Below are 17748 nucleotides of genomic sequence, written 5' to 3'. Positions count from 1 at the left end.
GGCAGCATTTTGTCAGCTCATACATGTTTACGATGAAGGCCTGATCCAGATCTACAGCTGTTTCAGACAGTTCTGTGTGCTCACATTTAGGGTATTATTTATATTATAAATTTAATAAGATTTAACTTGATGAAAGTTGAGATTCTGAGGCACTGTTGTGTGACAACTTGAACTGGTCATCACAGAAAGAAAAAGTGACTTGATTGTATTCAACTCCTGGATAATAACAAAATCTGTAGCCTAGTAACATTATTACCTTTTATGAAGTGCATAAAGTTGCACTGAGTAAGTTGAAGTGTTTCTATTGACTCCAGTGTGGTTTAGACCAGACCATTAAGGTTGGCACTCATCATCTTAACATACTCTAATCAGTTTGTCCATATCTAACATAAGAGGTCAGGGTTGTTTTTTTGTTTCCATTTCAGCAAGGCTTGTGCTGGATGTTTGGACTTCTTTTTTAAGAAAAGTAATCTGCCCTAAAACACATACATATTTTGCCTATTTTCTTTTTGAAGAAAAGTAATCTGCCCTAAAACACATACATATTTTGCCTATTTCTTCCAAGTTTTGTAATTCCAGTCATAAGTTTAAAGTTTTCCCTCCCCCTTTTCCCCCTTTTTAGGGTAAAAGGATTCCAGAACGTGCTGTATGAACAGGTTACTGTATGTTAAAAGTGCAGCTGTAATGAAGGAATACTTGGACAATAAAACAAGGCAGAAGAACAGTTATCAATAATAGATGTTTACAAAGGAAATGGGCACAGTCCACTAACTCTACAAAAACTGGTTCAGAGCACGATCTTAGTTGTATTGGCAGTCTTAGGATTTGGGGATCTGTGATTTTGATTTATGTCCATTGCCCTGTTTTAAATAGGCGGGCTTTATCCTATATACTGAAAACAAAGTTTGCGTTTTATGTTTTAATTTCATCACACCAATTACCTGGAAACAAATTTGACTGGTACATCCAGTTTCCCCTACCAGTTGACTTGATAGTCATTCTAGCTAAGTCACAGCGCATAGGACTTGTATTGTCTTTCTCAACATTCCAAATATAATTGCAACAACTGCTGTTTGATGCATTACCAGATTCATTTCAAATTGATGTGCATTATACAGTTGTGAGGAATGTTTTAGCAATTTGTGTCAATAGAGAGCTTGAAGGGAAATGTATTTGTAGGCTTTTCCTTGAAGTTTCTGATATCTGGGGGGTTTCAGAATAACTGCTATTATGACTATTGCATGAGACACTATGCAAGTCTCTGATATCTGGCCAGGAGATTAAGGAGAAGGGGAAAGCTGAAGGACGGCTAAAAGACAAAGCTTGCAGGGAATGCTGTGCAAGCCTCTGACATACAGCCAAGATGGACAAACGAGAAGGCCAAAAAAAAAAAAAAAACCAACTGAGAGGAAGACTATGAGCCTTCAGCATGAGAGACCCTCAGAGGGACCACCAGAGACTGATACGCATGCTCCAGTAGGAGGGTTTGAATTCTGGAAACTAATTATAATAACCCTGTTTCTTTTAGAAGTAGTAATGAATATCTATTAGTCTAGGAGCATAAAAATCAGCATCTTGATGTAACGTGTGTGCGTCTTGGTGGAGCAGAGACTCCCGGCACACCCAGCGCTGTTTGCTTACCTCTATTCCTTTAATAAATTGTAAACTTTGATTATAATCCTATTTTGGGACTTAGCCATTTATAACAGTGAAGAAAAGGGATATTTCATCTGTGTCATGCAACATCTTTACTTTGGTAAAGCTGAGGTTCTTTGCAAGAAAAAACAAAAAATCAGGTACTGAGCGAGAAATCATAACACCAGCCTGCACTCACTGAAGCTATAGAGCAACTAGAATTTCTGAGCAGGGTTCTGGTTAGCTTTTCAGTAGATGTATTTCCTACTTGGTTCATTTTCAAACTGAGTATGAGTTCAGAAGGTTTATGCATCCTGACCATTGATAGGTTTTAGACTCAAACTTCCAAATTTCATTTATCATAGAACAGACTAAATAGATTTATTTGCCTCAACCTGAGGTGCTCAAATGATTAATTGTGCAACTGGTATTTCTTAAACAAAGAGCAGCCAGCTATTAATTTGAAAATGAAAGAAAAACTGGTTATGCTATTGTTCACGAATATCTCTTAATTGAACAGAACCCAATCAAATATTTCAGCTACCTGGGATTCTAATAAATGTGCAAGTATGTTGTTTCAAACAGCTTGCTATTATCAGCTTTGTTTCCAAGTGATTCCTATAGAAGTAGGGCAATGTATATTTGCAATTATGAACAGGAAAAGGGAGGGACGTGATAGAAAATGAACCCTTCAGGAAATCTGTGGGATTATCTTCGACCCATGCTGTCTCTGTTGTTGCTCTCTGATCATGAAATATACAGGTTTACGGAGATAGGTTTCTAATTTTCTTTTCGTAGATTTCAATGCAGATAGTTTTGGCAGAAAAAGCCTAAAATAATATAAGCCACTGTGTTTAACAGGTGGCTCTGGTTCCAAGTATTGTTCCAAAGCTTGCCAAGAGATCTTACAGGTTTGTCAGAATCAGTGTCTGTCCGTATTCATGTTTCTTTGAGATGGCATTTTGTATTACTTCCAAAATGTTAGGAACCATGTTCCCTCCAGAAGAGATGCAGTGAACAGACAATGAATGGGAATGATAGGAAAGGGCTTGCTGTCCCATCGTGTAACTTTAGGACACTAAAAGAGGTCACAATTGCCTTTTAATTTTGGGACCAGACTGGGGAAGTTTGTTCCTCAAATGCAAATTGAATATTCACAACAAACAAATGGTCTTTGATATGGACTTGTGCAAAGCATTTGACATTGTCCCACATGATATCCTTGTCTCCAAATTGGAGAGACGTGGATTTGATGGATGGACTACTCAGTGGATAAGGAACTGGCTGAGTGGTTGTCCTGAAAGAGTTGTAGTCAACATCTCGATGTCCAAGTGGAGACCAGTGGCAAGCGGTGTTCCTCAGGGAATAGAGACCGGTACTATTTAACGTGTCAGCAATATCAATGGTGTGATTGAGTGCATCCTTTGCCAGTTTGTGGATGACACCAAGCTGAGAGGCGTGGTTGATACACTGGAGGGAAGGGATGATACACCCGAGGGACTGTGACAGGATTGAGAGGTGGCCTGTGCAAACAAGATGTAGTTCAACAAGGCCAAGTGCAGGGGACCTGCACCTAAGTCAAGGCAATACCAAACATGAATATAGTCTGGGCAATGAGTGGATAGAGAGCAGCCCTACAGAGAAGGACTTGGAGATATTGGTGGATGAAAAGCTTGTCATGACCCAGTAATGCATGCCTGCAGCCTGGAAAGCCAACCATACCCTTGGGTGCATGAAGAGCAGTGTGCCCAGCAGGGAGAGGGAAGTAATTCTTCCTATCTGCTCTGCCCTCATGAGATCCCACCTGGAGCACTGCATTCAGCTCTGGGGCCCCCAGCACAAGAAAGACACAGACCTGTTGGAGTGAGTTCAGAGGAGGGCCACGAGGATAATCAGAGAGTTGGAGCACCTCTCCTGTGAAGAAAGGCTGAGGGAGCTGGGATTGTTCAGCCTAGACAAGAGAAGGCTATGGGGAAACCTTACAGCAGCTTTCCAGTACCTAAAGGGTGCCTAGAGGAATGCTGGGGATGGACACTTTGTCAGGGGGTATAGTGATAGGAGAAGGAGTCCTATCACTTAAACTGAAAGAGGGTATATTGAAATTAGATATTAGAAATAAATTCTTTACTCTGAGGGTTGTGATGCACTGGCACAGGCTGCCCAGAGAAGCTGTGGATGCCCCATCCCTGAAGTGTTCAAGGCCAGGCTGGATGGGGCTTTGAGCAAGCTGATCTGGGGGGAGATGTCCCTGCCCATGGCAGGGGTGTTGGAACCAGGTGGTCTTTCAGGTCCTTTCTACCCCAAACCATGCCCCCAAAATATTATACTCCTAAGTGGCATGTAATGTTTGATCAGCAAGCTGAAATTGAGTCTGTAAACAAATTAAGTAGATTAAGTGGGTACTTAACATTGGGTATTCTTGCATTGATTTGTCATTTCCGTTTATACAAGAATTATATGTATTTTGTAATATATGAATTTATGTAAGAGCCTGTAAGCTTCGCTTTAGGTTGATTTTGAAAACCCTGATTGAACTAACTTCTCATACAGCAACACAGATGTGTATATGCTTAGATGGAAGTAGATTTTCTGGGTCTGAACCAAGATCAGACTACACTGTACCTACTTCTTCCCCGTATTTTGGTCTTGCAGACATTACTGTTGGGATCTGTTCTGTCAGCACACAGGGAGCCAGACAACGAGAATTCTTAGGGGGCAATTTGATCGCCTGAACATAGGTGTCTTGTGCCATTTAAAACACCCTGGAGCTGGCAGATGTGACATGGGATCTACTGCTGTAGATCTGGAGTGTGAGCTGGTGGCCAGATGGGATAATATAAGGAACCTAAAATGGTGTCAGTCTCCTATTTAGACAGTTGAATTGCTCTTTCAGTGACCTAGGCTGCATTTCTCACACACAAATCACCAGAAATCTTTGTCTAGTGATTTAAGATAGAAGGCCTAGGGATGGGAGCTAATAATAGTTTGATGATAGTCCTGCAGGCCACCTAGGAACCTCTAGAAAACAGATTGTAATGGAGAAGACTTGTGTCAGGATTTTGACTTCAGTCTGTGCAAAATCTTAAACCATCTCTTCTTGACAGTGTTTACATTTCTTTTTAAACCATCATTGGATGTCTTGCTAGTAACGTCAATATAGCAAGATAATTACAGTCTTTATAAATAACAAACTTGAAATATTCACAAGTAGTTATATCAACTGTGGCTGACAGGTTAAGTATTTTTTCCTGCGTTCTTGTTTCAACATTTCTGTCTTTCTTTCTAATGAACCAAAATTTCTTGTTTATTTATTTGTTGGGAGGAGGTGTTTGGTTAAGATTTCATGGCTCAAATTTGTACTGGAAAATGTCCAAAACCATCCTCAGGGGAACCTGACTCATTCTCTATTTGTCATTTTTATTGAGGAATTTCTCAAATATAACATGAAATGACACCACAGGGAATTTGAACTATGATGAGATCCTTGTCTGGCTAGAAATAATTTATTTTAGCACTGTAATCACATGGAATAGCAGTAGTTCTTTCTGAAAATCGCTCTAAATTCTGCTCTGTGGATGCAAGACTAATATTTGGTCTCATGCAATGGGTTTTCTTTATCCTTCGTTTGCAACTGGTCGTGAAACATGTTTTCCTCTCTCATATATGAAATGCCAGTCTGTTTTTTTTTAGCAAGCAATTCGCTCACTGGTCCAGATGTTCTTTCCTGTTTGATCACTTTTTCTCCATGATCTTACTGATAAATCGATTTTTCCTTCTTTGTCTTTCACGTGTTGAGCCATTGAGGCAGGCTATCAATTTCTATTCTTTTTTGCCTTTAGAAGAGTTTATGGCTTAACTGATCATCATTCCTATTACTACAGAACACTTTAGCCATCTTGTTTGTAGTAAATCAGTTTCTATTCTCAGTTAACTGGTAAAATCTGAATCTATACTACAAAGAATCAATGGGTAACACGCCTTTTAAACTAGTTATTCAATATACATTCCCTCCTCTGATTCAGCATGACGCTTACAGGTGTTCCTGATTTGCCCCCCCCCCCCCCCCCCTTTTTTTTTTTGATGCTTCTTTGATGTAATATTAAGAAAGAAAACTGGAGTTTTACATTAATCTAAGTGTATTACTGAATTGAGGCCTCTGGAAACTGGGCATTCTTGTACTCTGTCTGCATATCCTGTTGGAAGCTTTCAGTCAGACTGAGAGCAGAATTGTTCCTTGACAGCAGATGTGCTAGAAGAGGTAGACTGAGATTGGTGTTAAAAGCTGGGTGTTGCACAAAGTAGATATGCTATTGATGGGGATGCTATAGGGAAGGCTAGCAAACATGTCTTCCTTTTCATTGAGAATTTCAAGGGAGCTTTGTTTTGTTGCCAATATAGAGGCTCTAAGATGTAGTTAGGAGGAGAAGATAAAATTTACTGTGTGTGGTGGTTTTTTTTTGTTTTTGTTTGCTTTTAAGCTATTGAGATAGGAATTGTCGTATGGAAAAAAACTCTACTCCTTAAGCAGTGATTAGGCTTCAGCTGTTGGAGGACTGTTCAGTGTGAGGCATTGCATTTGGAAGATGCCAGAAGAGAGCAATGAGACTAATGAATGTTGTAGATAAGATGGCTAATGCCAAAAGAATCAAATAAAAGGTTTAATTCTCTTGCATGGAAGAGAAGATGGAAAAGAAGTTACAATAGTCATCAAGTCCAGAAAAGGTTGCTGCAAAGAATTGCAGTTTTACTGATTAGCCTTTATAGCCCTGCTGAATTGAATGAGGTAGAGCAATAGTGTTTGGTTACTGCAGTTGCAGAATTCAAAAAGTTGCAATAGTGTGCTCCACTTGGATATTCAGAAAAAAACACTGAATTATTTTGCCTAAAGGATTCTTGTTGTGGAGTACTGTTGTCTTAGATTCATCTCTCCCCTACTGTATAAAAATATTAGCTTCCTGGGAGAGTATTATATTCTGTTTAGGTCTGAAGCATTGCTTAACACTAATAAACCTAGGGATTTACTCAGGAAAAACTTGATAGACACCTCAGTGAAAGCAGTTCTTACTGATATACCTGAGCAAGTCTTAAGAAGTTATTCAGCATCTGGAAATAGAAAGTAGAAGAGTGCCATATTTATGGCACTAATCTATGTATCTAAATTTATGTATGGCACTAATCTATGTATCTATATTTATGGCACTAATCTATGTATCTAAATTTATGGCACTAAATCTATGTATCTAAATTTCCTTGCCAAAGGGCTTACGTGTCAGCTAATACTCGACTATTTGAGGCTTTCTGGAATTCAGCCATCTCTAATCAGACTTTCAAAAAATGGGGGGAAAGAAGTGTGAAAGAAAAACACGTCAAAGCAAAAAGTGATTGCCATTGATACAAGAACCATGTGATACTTCCTCCAAATTCTTCTCTTTTGTCTTTTTTACCTGGAGGCAGAGTTTTGTATACATGTAGTTGGGGAATTCTTCCTAAAAAATAAATAAATAAATTGTCACAACTCATTGTTTTCTGTCTGTTTGTCAAACCAAATCTGTGTTTGAAAAATGGTAAAGGATTAACAGATTAAAGGATTGAATTGCATGGAGTGATAATTTTCTTTCCATATCTAGTCAGATATGAATATAAATAGATATGAAGTGAAGCTCAGCTCTCTGTTTTTTGGAGGTTTTTGGGTTTTTATTTTCTCAGCTCTTGCTTCAGATTGTCCCTTTTTAATAGGGAGTTTGCATTGTTTTTGTTTTTGTTTTTTGAAAAAGTACCTCTCTCTTCCAGGTTGCACTCATCTTAACTGGACAAAAAATTTATCATTATCTATTTAGAGATGCATTTCTTTTATTTATAGGTTTTTCCATGGTATTAATTGCTGTTACATGGGAACATATGTGAGCACCTTGCAAATACTAATAGATTTGTCTTCACCGAATCCTGTAAAAAAAAGAATTATAATTTTAATAGTTTTTTATAGATGAGGAACTAAGGCGAAGTGACTTCTTGATCTTCACACAGGATTTCTGCAACATAGTCAGGAATAGAATCCCTACTTTTATGAAACCTTGCTTATACACTCCTATTTCAAATATTCTGTGTAACTTTGATTTCTCTTGTTTACAGGAAAGTAACAGAATCACTAAATTTGGACACTAATAGTATGATATCTCAGTTAATTGTCTTGTATGTCATACTTCTGGAAATAACTACAATAATTGATTTTGGTGGTCCAATAAAGGCATATTGTTCTTCAGCAGTTGATCCTGTGTCTGTGATTCAGATGAGTCCTAGGAAGCAGAGTGAAATTATGATATATGAAAATAAAGCCAGGAAAATTTATGAACATTTTTATGAAAATAAAGTCAGGATTGCAAGTTCTAGTGTTCGTCATAGATTCCACAGAGCCCTATTCAAGAGTTGAATGTTCAGTGTGGTAGACAAGCACAGTGACTTCAGTACCAAAAAGTAAATGGCAAAATCCTGGTTATGTCCCCAGTCTTGAAGGTGTGCATTAGGCAACAGGTCTGATTTTTCAGCCTAGAAAAATGGACTTCAGTGTATTGTTTGCCTGTTCTCCGATGTTTTTTTGCCTTTCTTGACAAAGTAACTGTCACATGGAGTTCCTTGCAGGAAAAGAGAGGTAGTGCTTTCCCTGGAGCAACTGAACCTGCTCCGAGAGTGGTACCAGTCTACCAGCTTTGGAAGGTGGGGCAGAGCAACAACACAGCAAGGCATTTAGGAGCCTGCAGCTGAAGGAGAAGCTTCAGAGACAAACCAGGAACAGATTGGATGTCCTTGAAGTAACATCTGCCTGTTATAAAATGGTTGTTGGGATCCCAAGTCAGTATGAAAACTAGGCTCATGTTTAAAATGACACAATTTATTTTCTTCTGAGGTATGAAGTTAGGATCTAGACCCAAGTTCTTGTCTTGCTGTGCGCCTTTAAGATCTGTTGGCTTACATTGAGAGAGAAGGGATTTCAATCCTGACATGCAAGCTTAATTCCTGACTGGGTAGTAGTAGTCCACAGTCTGACTCAGATTACAAAAAGAACGTTAGTATGTATGCATGTGTATGTATACCTCATTGTACCATTCATGAATGTACCTTTTCAATGAATGTTCCAGTTTTTCTTTCAAAAACAAGCAACAACAACAAACCAACAACACAACAGTTAGAACCTGAAATCTATGTATTTCTACCCCTGGATTTGTCTGAATGTGTACACAGGTACAGGGGTTTATAACCTAATTTGCCTGTCAACATGAAGTGGGAGGAAAGTTGCAAATGTATGTGAAATCGCTTCTAAAACTCCCAAATGCAAAATGTCAAATGGTGGTACATAACTGGTTTAGGATTGCATAATCACTAGTATGATTAAAGGGACCAGTGCCTTCCTTTTAATACGGCTTTATTTTTCTTCATTTCCAGACAGCTGTGTGTAGTGTGTTGCTTGCTTGAGCTCCAAATGAATCCTTTATTACTTATGTTTATTTTTCTCTGTTTCCCAACAGTTAAAATAGTTTTTTTTTTGTTTTAATTTGAACATTTTAAAAATAAAACTAAACAACTTTGGGAAGTTTTTGTTTCATTTTGCTTTTTAGTTTCATAAATACTTTAAAGAGAAGCTGAGACGTAGTCCATTTTCTTGACTGTCTTCCAGTTTTCCTTGCCCTTCTTTCATAATTCCAGGAGACTATTAGATGAGCCTGCTATTGTCCTGCTCCAGCACCATCAGCAGGGCCTAATATTATCAATCAGATAATATTATCACTCTCTTACAGATCTTAAACACCTTTGCAGACAGAGGAGGGTTGAATAAACCTGATAGCCTTCTCTTCATAATTCTTCAGTTTTTCTGTTGTTTTGTTTTCTGAGAAAGTTATTAATCTAAATCTTGAAACTCATTTCCATTGGTTCCAGTGAGAGATTTTCTTGAGCAGAACTTTATGACTCAGCAGTTATTTTATGTGTTAAGAGAAGGAAGTCAGACTCCCGAATCACGGCTCAGTGGTTGAGTAATGGGGAGATCTGTTCTAAATTTGAGGGGCCCAGGCACAAGATAGGAATGGCTCTCTGTATAATATAGCATAGTGAAACAGGCATAGTATAACAGGCATAGTGAAAAGTGTTGAAATGCAAGTTTTAACAGTAGAAATGTGTGTGTGTTTTAAACCTTTATGTATTCTCTACTTCTGCAAATGATGTCTGGTAGTGATTGTGTCTTTGTGATTGCTTTATGATATGTCTCTTTGGGAAACTATATTGTATTACTGTTTTCAAATCTTACATCAGTCTGTATGTTAGATGAATGATAACAGCTCTGATTCATCACAGCAATTCTAAGTATTTAGTATTTGTGGTACAGGAGCATGCATCAGACTTTATAACATGTACTGCTGTTCTGCAGACTGAAGAGTAGATGCTGAGCAAATATGAATAGCTAGGATGGTAAGTAGATGTTCCATAGGCAACTCTGTATTAGATTTTTACATACAATTTCTGTACATACATGTTTACTTCTATTATTTGGTTGCCTGCATGTTGTGAGAGTCTGGATAGTGTAAGTGGTAGCACAGTCCTAGAAACAAATTATATGTCTCTTTTGAAGTGGGATTATAAGTAATATACTAGTTATAATGTTCTCCCCCCTGTAGATATCAGATTTAGCTTTATGGCACCTGTTAACTAGAAATTTTCAAACTGAGCAATTTCACAGAATCACAGAATTTCTAGGTTGGAAGAGACCTCAAGATCATCGAGTCCAACCAATTTCAGCCTCCTCTCATGATGATCCTGTGATAGATGGATGAGAATTATTGTCACTGTGTTTGCAATGCGAATTCGAAAAACATTTAACTACCATTACTTCAAATGTCCTGGGCTGAGGCTCAGCTAGAGGAGTGTAAACATCTGCATATAAGACATCTATCTGTACTCACTTTGACGTCATTAGAGAGAAATAGGTATTTTGGGTGTGTGATCCTCAGACCATAAGGTGTGTGTTTTCTGTAGCTCTGATGAACTGCTCCCTTTTTTTTCCCACAGATGTAGTTCCATAGAATTCAGTTAACTAACACCTTTGAAAATAGGATTTTTGCTCTAGGAAGTCTGAAAACTGGAGACTAATTTTGAAAATGCATCCAGGTTCACTCTGTAAATCCAATAAAAATAAGGAATTTTCATTGTGACTAATGGAAAGGCCTCTAATATCCAGCCTTCTCTGAAACTAGGACCTGAACACACTGCTTTTGTTATAAAACTCTGCTTTTTTAAATTCTGTATCTGAACATTTCCCCTCAGAATTATTCTGATGTTTGATCACCTGACATTAATCTTTTGTGTTCAAATGACATATAACTTTATCTACATGTTAATTTGCTCTGTGTTTGCTTTCTTAAACCAATGCGATCTAAGAAGTACTGAAACAAGAGAGTATATAAATCAGCGTAGGCCTGAAGTTTTTTGTTAGTTATAGGGAAATAATCAAAAGTGTAGAATAAACCTTGGTTGCTGTCAACTGTGAACTATGATTCTCAGACTGTCATAATAAATTGAGAAACCAGGAGCTATGTGACAGCTTCATCAATCTCAGTCTCTTGTTTCTTCAAGTCTTCTTGTTATCTGAGCCTTTTTTTTTTTTTTTTTAATACTTACTCCCTGGAGCCTCCTCTAATATTAGTCCTGCGACTAATAAGTCACAGTAAAGATTTCTCTGCATGGAACACACAGAAAAATAAAGAATAATCCTCTTAGAGTGTGTAGTTATTAAGTATAAGTTAAATTGTATATGGATGCTCTTCTTTGATCTAACATGGCTGTAGGTGGCTGTGTCTTAGTTCATCAAAGTCACAGTTTTATTCTGGATTGTTCATCTTTACTGTTTTATGTTGTTTGTATTAGCTTCATATCTTTTGTTAATTCATCTCAACTTTCTTAAAAATATAAAAGTTCTAAGCCAGGACGGCCTATGTTGATGTATACCTTGAGATAAATTCTATAAAATATACTAAAATTAACCAGAAGTTTGGGATCCAAGTTGTGTGTAGATCTTACTTAAAGCAGGAGAGACCATGTTTTCACCTGAAGGTGTAGGATTTCAGCCTATAATGTATGCATTAGTCCTAGAAATTACGTATAACCAGTGAAAACACTCAATGCATATGGATTACAGGAAAAAAAAAAAAAAAAAAAAAACACAGACAAAGCAGAGAGCAGCAAAATTCTCTGGTGTCTGATTCCAAATATAGTCACTGTCATTATACTGTGCTCTAGAATGCAATCAATTCTTGGTAGTGTTCATTTATGATAAGCAGCATGATTTAAACAGTTGAGAAATTAGCCATTGAAAATAATAGCTGCTGCATAATTGCTTGCTGTATTAGAAAAATTTAGACAAATTAGAACAATTTTTTAGACAAAATTATTTTCCAGTAGACTTGAGCATGAGTTGAAAGGTTGGCAGTGAACTTCCTTGTTAGGTAGATTCCAGAGTCTCAGCTTTCTGTAATGCCTGCTTTTGCTGTCTGATAATTTCCATGAATTTCTGTGTTTTAACATTATCCTTTTGACTTTAGTGTACAATGTGCAAACTTAAAAGTTTGGATAAGTCCACAAGACAAGATTCTTTTTTACTGCTTACATTAGCTTTTGCAGGCTTTGGTCCAGATCCTTCTTGAGTATTTCAAAATGCTCCTTATGTACATGTTGCTTAGAGTAATTGTGTCAGAGCGCAATAAGTAGTTTTGGATAAAAGAGGGGCAAGAATGAACATGAACTAGCAACTTTTAGTTTGTCTGTATGAAGCCTGTAACTAACAAATAATAGTAATAGTGATTAATTAAAGCATTAACTAAAATGTCATTGGGCATACTTTATGAGAATAATCGTTCAGAGAATTTGGAGGGTTTAGCAAAAATTTATTGTTAAGGGGCCTTATAAGGTATGGAAATAAATGTTTGGAAATAATTGGTATGCACTTCTTAACTAAAACTGGAGCAGACATGAGTTATTGTGCCATAGGAACAGAAATGAGAGTCAGGGCAAAGCTTTTCTATTCTATCTTTACAAAAGAAAATATTAACTGAAGAGAAAGTTGCTACAGCCGTAAGTGTTGGACTGTAGTATAACCTCCTCAGCAGAGTGATTATACCTTAGTTGAATCTCCACCCTCATGCAGCCCCACCTGGAGTACTGCATCCAGTTTTGGGGCTCCCAGCACAAGAAGAGACATGGACCTGATAGAGTAGGTCCAGAGGAGTCCACGAGAATGATCAAGGGGCTAGAGCACCTCTCCTGTGAAGAAAGGCTGAGGGAGTTGGGGTTGTTCAGCCTGGAGAAGAGAAAGCTTCAGGGAGAACTTTTAGCAGCCTTCCAGTACCTAAAGGGTTCCTAGAGGAAACCTGGAGAGGGACTCTTTGTCAAGGGGTATAGTAATAGGACAAGGGATAAAGGCTTTAAACTGAATGAGGGTACATTTAGATTAGATATAAGGAAGAAATTCTTTACTCTGAGGGTGGTGATGCACTGGCACAGGTTGGCCAGAGAAACTGTGGATGCCCCATCCCTGGAGGTGTTCAAGGTCAGGTTAGATGAGGCTTTGAGCAACCTGGTCTTGTGGGAGGTGTTCCTGCCCATGGCAGGGGTGTTGGAACCAGATGGTCGTTAAGGTTCCTTCCAACCCAAAGTGTTCTGTGATTCTATGGTAAAAACTTAAGAGTTTAAAAGAGTGGAAAGATGTATTTGCTGAATTTATTTAGAAGGCAGTGTTACAGACAATCCTTAGCAACAGCTGGGCATCCAGAATTTTGGGAACCTTTTGGGTATACTTTGATTCACATGTTAGTGGGCATGTTTTCATGTCTTTTTTTTCTTCTTATATGAAGAGCTATACAGAAAGGACAAGGTTCTGTTGCATGACCTTGAAAGTTGGCTTTCCCTTAAAATAGAAAAAAAAAAAAAAATTGTGTAGTCCTTCAAGGAGAAAAATGGATTTTTTTTATCTTAGGATGAGTTTGCTATTCTAATTCTTTCCTTGCATTTGCTATTATATCAGACAACGTACTAAAAAGAGAAAACTCATGGGTGATTTTTTTAATTCTTTTAGTGAAATAAGCTTGAATGGGAAAGAAGTACATTTTTATATAAGATTTTTCCTTTCACACAGTTTCTCCAACATAATTTATGTATAAGTATACAGACATCTTGAAAATGAGGTGTTCTGTTTCAGTGTATGTGAATCGTCAAAAATTCCCTAAAGTGATCATTTGAAACTATTCCAAGTGTATTTATATTGTGGCCAGTACAGGCTGAGAAGTTTTCCACTGATAACTCAGACTGTTGTATTAAAGTACCAGAATTATATTTTTCAGATATGTATTTGCAAATAAAGAGGAACAGTATTTCAGCCTTATCTTCTGGAAAATAGTTTTTGTACTTAAAGGTACAAAATGGGTACATTAAAGAAGGCTGTAGTGAGGTGGGGGTTGGTCTGTTCTCCCACGTGCCTGGTGACAGGACGACAGGGAATGGGCTAAAGTTGCGCCAGGGGAGGTTTAGGTTGTGTATTAGGAAGAACTTCTTTACTGAGAGGGTTGTTAGGCATTGGAATGGGCTGCCCAGAGAAGTGGTGGAGTCACTATCCCTGGTGGTCTTTAAAAGACGTTTAGATGTTGAATTTAGTGATATGGTTTAGTGGAGGACTTGCTAGTGTTAGGTTAGAGGTTGGACTCGATGATCTTGAGGTCTCTTCCAACCTAGACAATTCTATGATTATGCCATTCTGTGAAAATTGTGAGTATATGCATTGATATATTTAGACTAAAGTGTGGAGATTGAATGATTTCCTTTGAAGAAGCTGAGGAACTTCATTTATTTATTTGTTTGTCTTTTTTTTTTCCAGTCATAATTAAAAATTGCTTCTGAAATTAGTCAGAGAAGCAATAAAAAAAATTAATATGACAGCAAAGAATGGGTTCTGTATCCTATTGGTGATTTACAGTAACAGGCTTAGAGTTGCATTTACAGGACAGGAAGCCAGACTGCCATGCAAATTAGAAATTGTTTAGGGTTTGATTATATAAGAATAAGCACCCTGGTCCCAATGCATAAAACCTTTTTGGCACCAACTAGATATGAGTAACGATGTCCACTGCCTGTGCAAGTGCAGCATTTTCTTGAACAGGCCTGAGACTCACTATATGCCATCAGCTGTTCAGTACTTACAATACCCTCTGAAATTCACTGTACAAATATGTCGGAGATACAGATAGCCAAGAAGTCTATTTTACTGAGATGCACATAGAAAATTGTGGGTCTTTATAATCTCATTAATTGTGAGGGTTCAAATTTAGAGCAAAATGCCTTAAACCAAATACTATTGCAGCAGATCGAGTGTATTGCAGGAAAAATGAACCACTATTTCCACCTCAGATGCAGATTTGTCTGTGTTTATGGTTGCCTTAAGTGGTAGGTTCAATAGATTAAGTAGATTATTACAGAAACTGTTGGAGCAACATTAAAAAATTCCTTAGGTTCATTACCCATAAGAGGCATCTGTTACAGCCATACTTAGAGTGTGTATGTAGTATGAAGTTTAAGGAATACCACCATGTTTCACAAAGCAGCTGCAGGAAAGAAAGATTTTGAGCATTTCTTTTCAAGTTCTGTGGATCTGTTAACTGCACACAAATAAGAAACCTACTCTGTGGGTGTTCAGGTGATAGGTGATTGTAGCCCATTAAGAGGTAGGGTTCTTCAGGAGAGGTCATGGGCATGCGTTTGGTGTTGTACCATTGCACATAAGAAAAGAGTGGTTCTAGGGAAACCTTGTGGTTTACAATATTCATTGATCATTTTAGAATGGTTTGTGTATTCATCATCAAAAGTGTCCTTGTGATTACTTACTGGTGTTTCTCTTTTCTGTAAAATGTCCTTTATTTATCAAGGAAAGGCATTTTTTTCTTACTTTTTTTTTTTTTTTTTTAATTTCAACTCTGGTAAACATTAAACATTAAAAAAATAATAATTTCAACTCTGGTAAACATTAAAAAAAAAAAAAAAAAGAATTTTATTTTTTTGGAAAAAAAAGTGGACTTCTTCTCAGCAAAAGCTTCCTTGAAGGTTACTGAAACCACAGTAGTGAAGCACTGTATTCAAGGGCTTGGTATTCGTTTTTCCTTTGCCACATTTTTCCATTTCTTTCTGAAGGAAGGGAACAAAAAGCAGAATTCTAGTGCCATGTGCAAATGGCAGAAAATTTGAGTCATGCTTTTAAATTCTTGTTAAAGTCTGATGTCAAATCTCCTGGAGATACAAATGTTGTGTATGTAGGTAGTGGTTTCTTTCTTCTAATATTTCCCTTTGTTTTCTCATATAAAGTTGGTGTAAGAAAGATGGTTTAGCAATTACTTAAATTAATGATCCCTGTTCTCATAGCCCCCTCAGCTGATGCCATGTATTAACTTTCCTACCTTGACATGTCACTACTTGTGTGAGCATTCCAGCAGGAACACCTGCCTGCAGCATCTTACCTGATACCACTTCCTCAGGTCCTGCATGGCAGATTTACTCTTTGGGCTTCCACAGCTATCTTGAAATCATATCTTCCAAGACACCCACTCCAACAGAGTATCGTGGTGCTTGAGGGGAATGGAATAGAGAAATGAGAACACTTGCCAAATGTTGCTGTCATTAACATTAATTTCTAGAAATGGGCACTTGTTTTAAACACGATGTACTGAAGTCATTTGAATTATCTTTGTAATAATATTTGTGTATAGCTGTGCTTTGTAGATTGAAATAGACCAGGTAGACCATACAAGGCTGAGGGGTATCAGTAAGATCACAAAACATACGAAAAAGACAAGTAGGGAATGAATATTAACTGTATATTACAATAATGGCATTAGGGGACATTAATTCAGACTATGAAACATGTTTGAAACAAAAAGAAGTCTTCTTTCAACTCAATTAAATCGTACCATCATGCTGGGTTCAGAAGAGATTGGAAAAATGAATACAGGAAAGGTCCACCAGTGGCAATGGCATGGCTAGTGGTTTAGGAAGGCTAATAGGTATGTGATCACAGGAAGCAGGAGGGCATGTCAGTAATGATTCTGTTCCATCTGTATAATCTTTCCTGAATATCCACTACAAGGCAATGTGAAAGATAGGATGTTGGGCTAGATGTTCTTTTTTTATTATTATTATAACAGCCATTACTATAGTAAATCCAGGAATGTGATTTTTGAGATTTTCACCCTTTTTTGGTTAGAAATATTCAGAATATAACGATTTTTTAAATTCCAAAATTGCATATTTGTATTTTCTGAGCTTGACATTGCTGATAATTTCTTTTACATATACAGTATATCCTTAATGGTGTTTAGTTTCTAACTTGAGAAAAGTCTGCAGTAATGCTGTCAAGAGTTCATCTCTCTGTCACAGTGTTCTACAATGGGTAAAATAGGCTGCTTAGAAAAATCAATGAATTTCAAAGAAAAATGAATTTCAAAGAATAGCTTAGAGTAAAATGTACAGGATTAGTTCCCTGGATCATGAGTCAAAGTCCCGTTTTCAGAAGTCTCCAAAGAATGTTAATGCAATGGTAAGTGAATTGTTCTGTCACTCCTAAATGCTTTGGAGACTTCAAGGATGACTCAGATTTCTGAGGGGCTTGAGTGCTTACAAGAATGCTCACATGAAAGAAAAATGCCAGAAGGAAGGAAGAGAAGATCATGGGAGGAATTGGACAGTGAACATACTGTTCATACTGTTCACTTGTCATTTGACTCTGTATACCATTTCCGCTTTTGTGTCTTCCTGCTTGTCGTTTTGGTTTCAGGTACCCTTAGCAGACCTTTCTCCCTCGTATCCAAATAGGACACATGGTCAGAATAGCTTCCTTAGGGCAGATACTGAAGGAAGTTCTGAGCCAGATCAAGGTGAAATACCAGTGGAGCGTGTTTGAAGTGTTCATCAGATAAGTTAAATGAGAAACTGAAAGCATTTGTTTATGTAATAAATAAAACATCCATCTTTATCATCTGTAATGTCTCCTACTCTTCGATACTGTTCCACACTACCGTTCTCTTAGAGGATCTCATG

At 37.5% G+C, this 17748-nt stretch overlaps 1 protein-coding gene across 11 annotated transcripts in view; it reads left to right on the top strand.

The window, feature by feature from the left end:
- SCUBE1 (signal peptide, CUB domain and EGF like domain containing 1) overlaps window positions 1–17748 on the top strand; it is a 277291-nt gene that overhangs the window by 92527 nt on the left and 167016 nt on the right. The window lies entirely within an intron of this gene.

This window comes from Aythya ferina (assembly GCF_964211825.1).
Source record: "Aythya ferina genome assembly, chromosome: 1".
NCBI lineage: Eukaryota > Metazoa > Chordata > Aves > Anseriformes > Anatidae > Aythya > Aythya ferina.
This window is presented reverse-complemented; position numbering and strand designations above follow the sequence as displayed.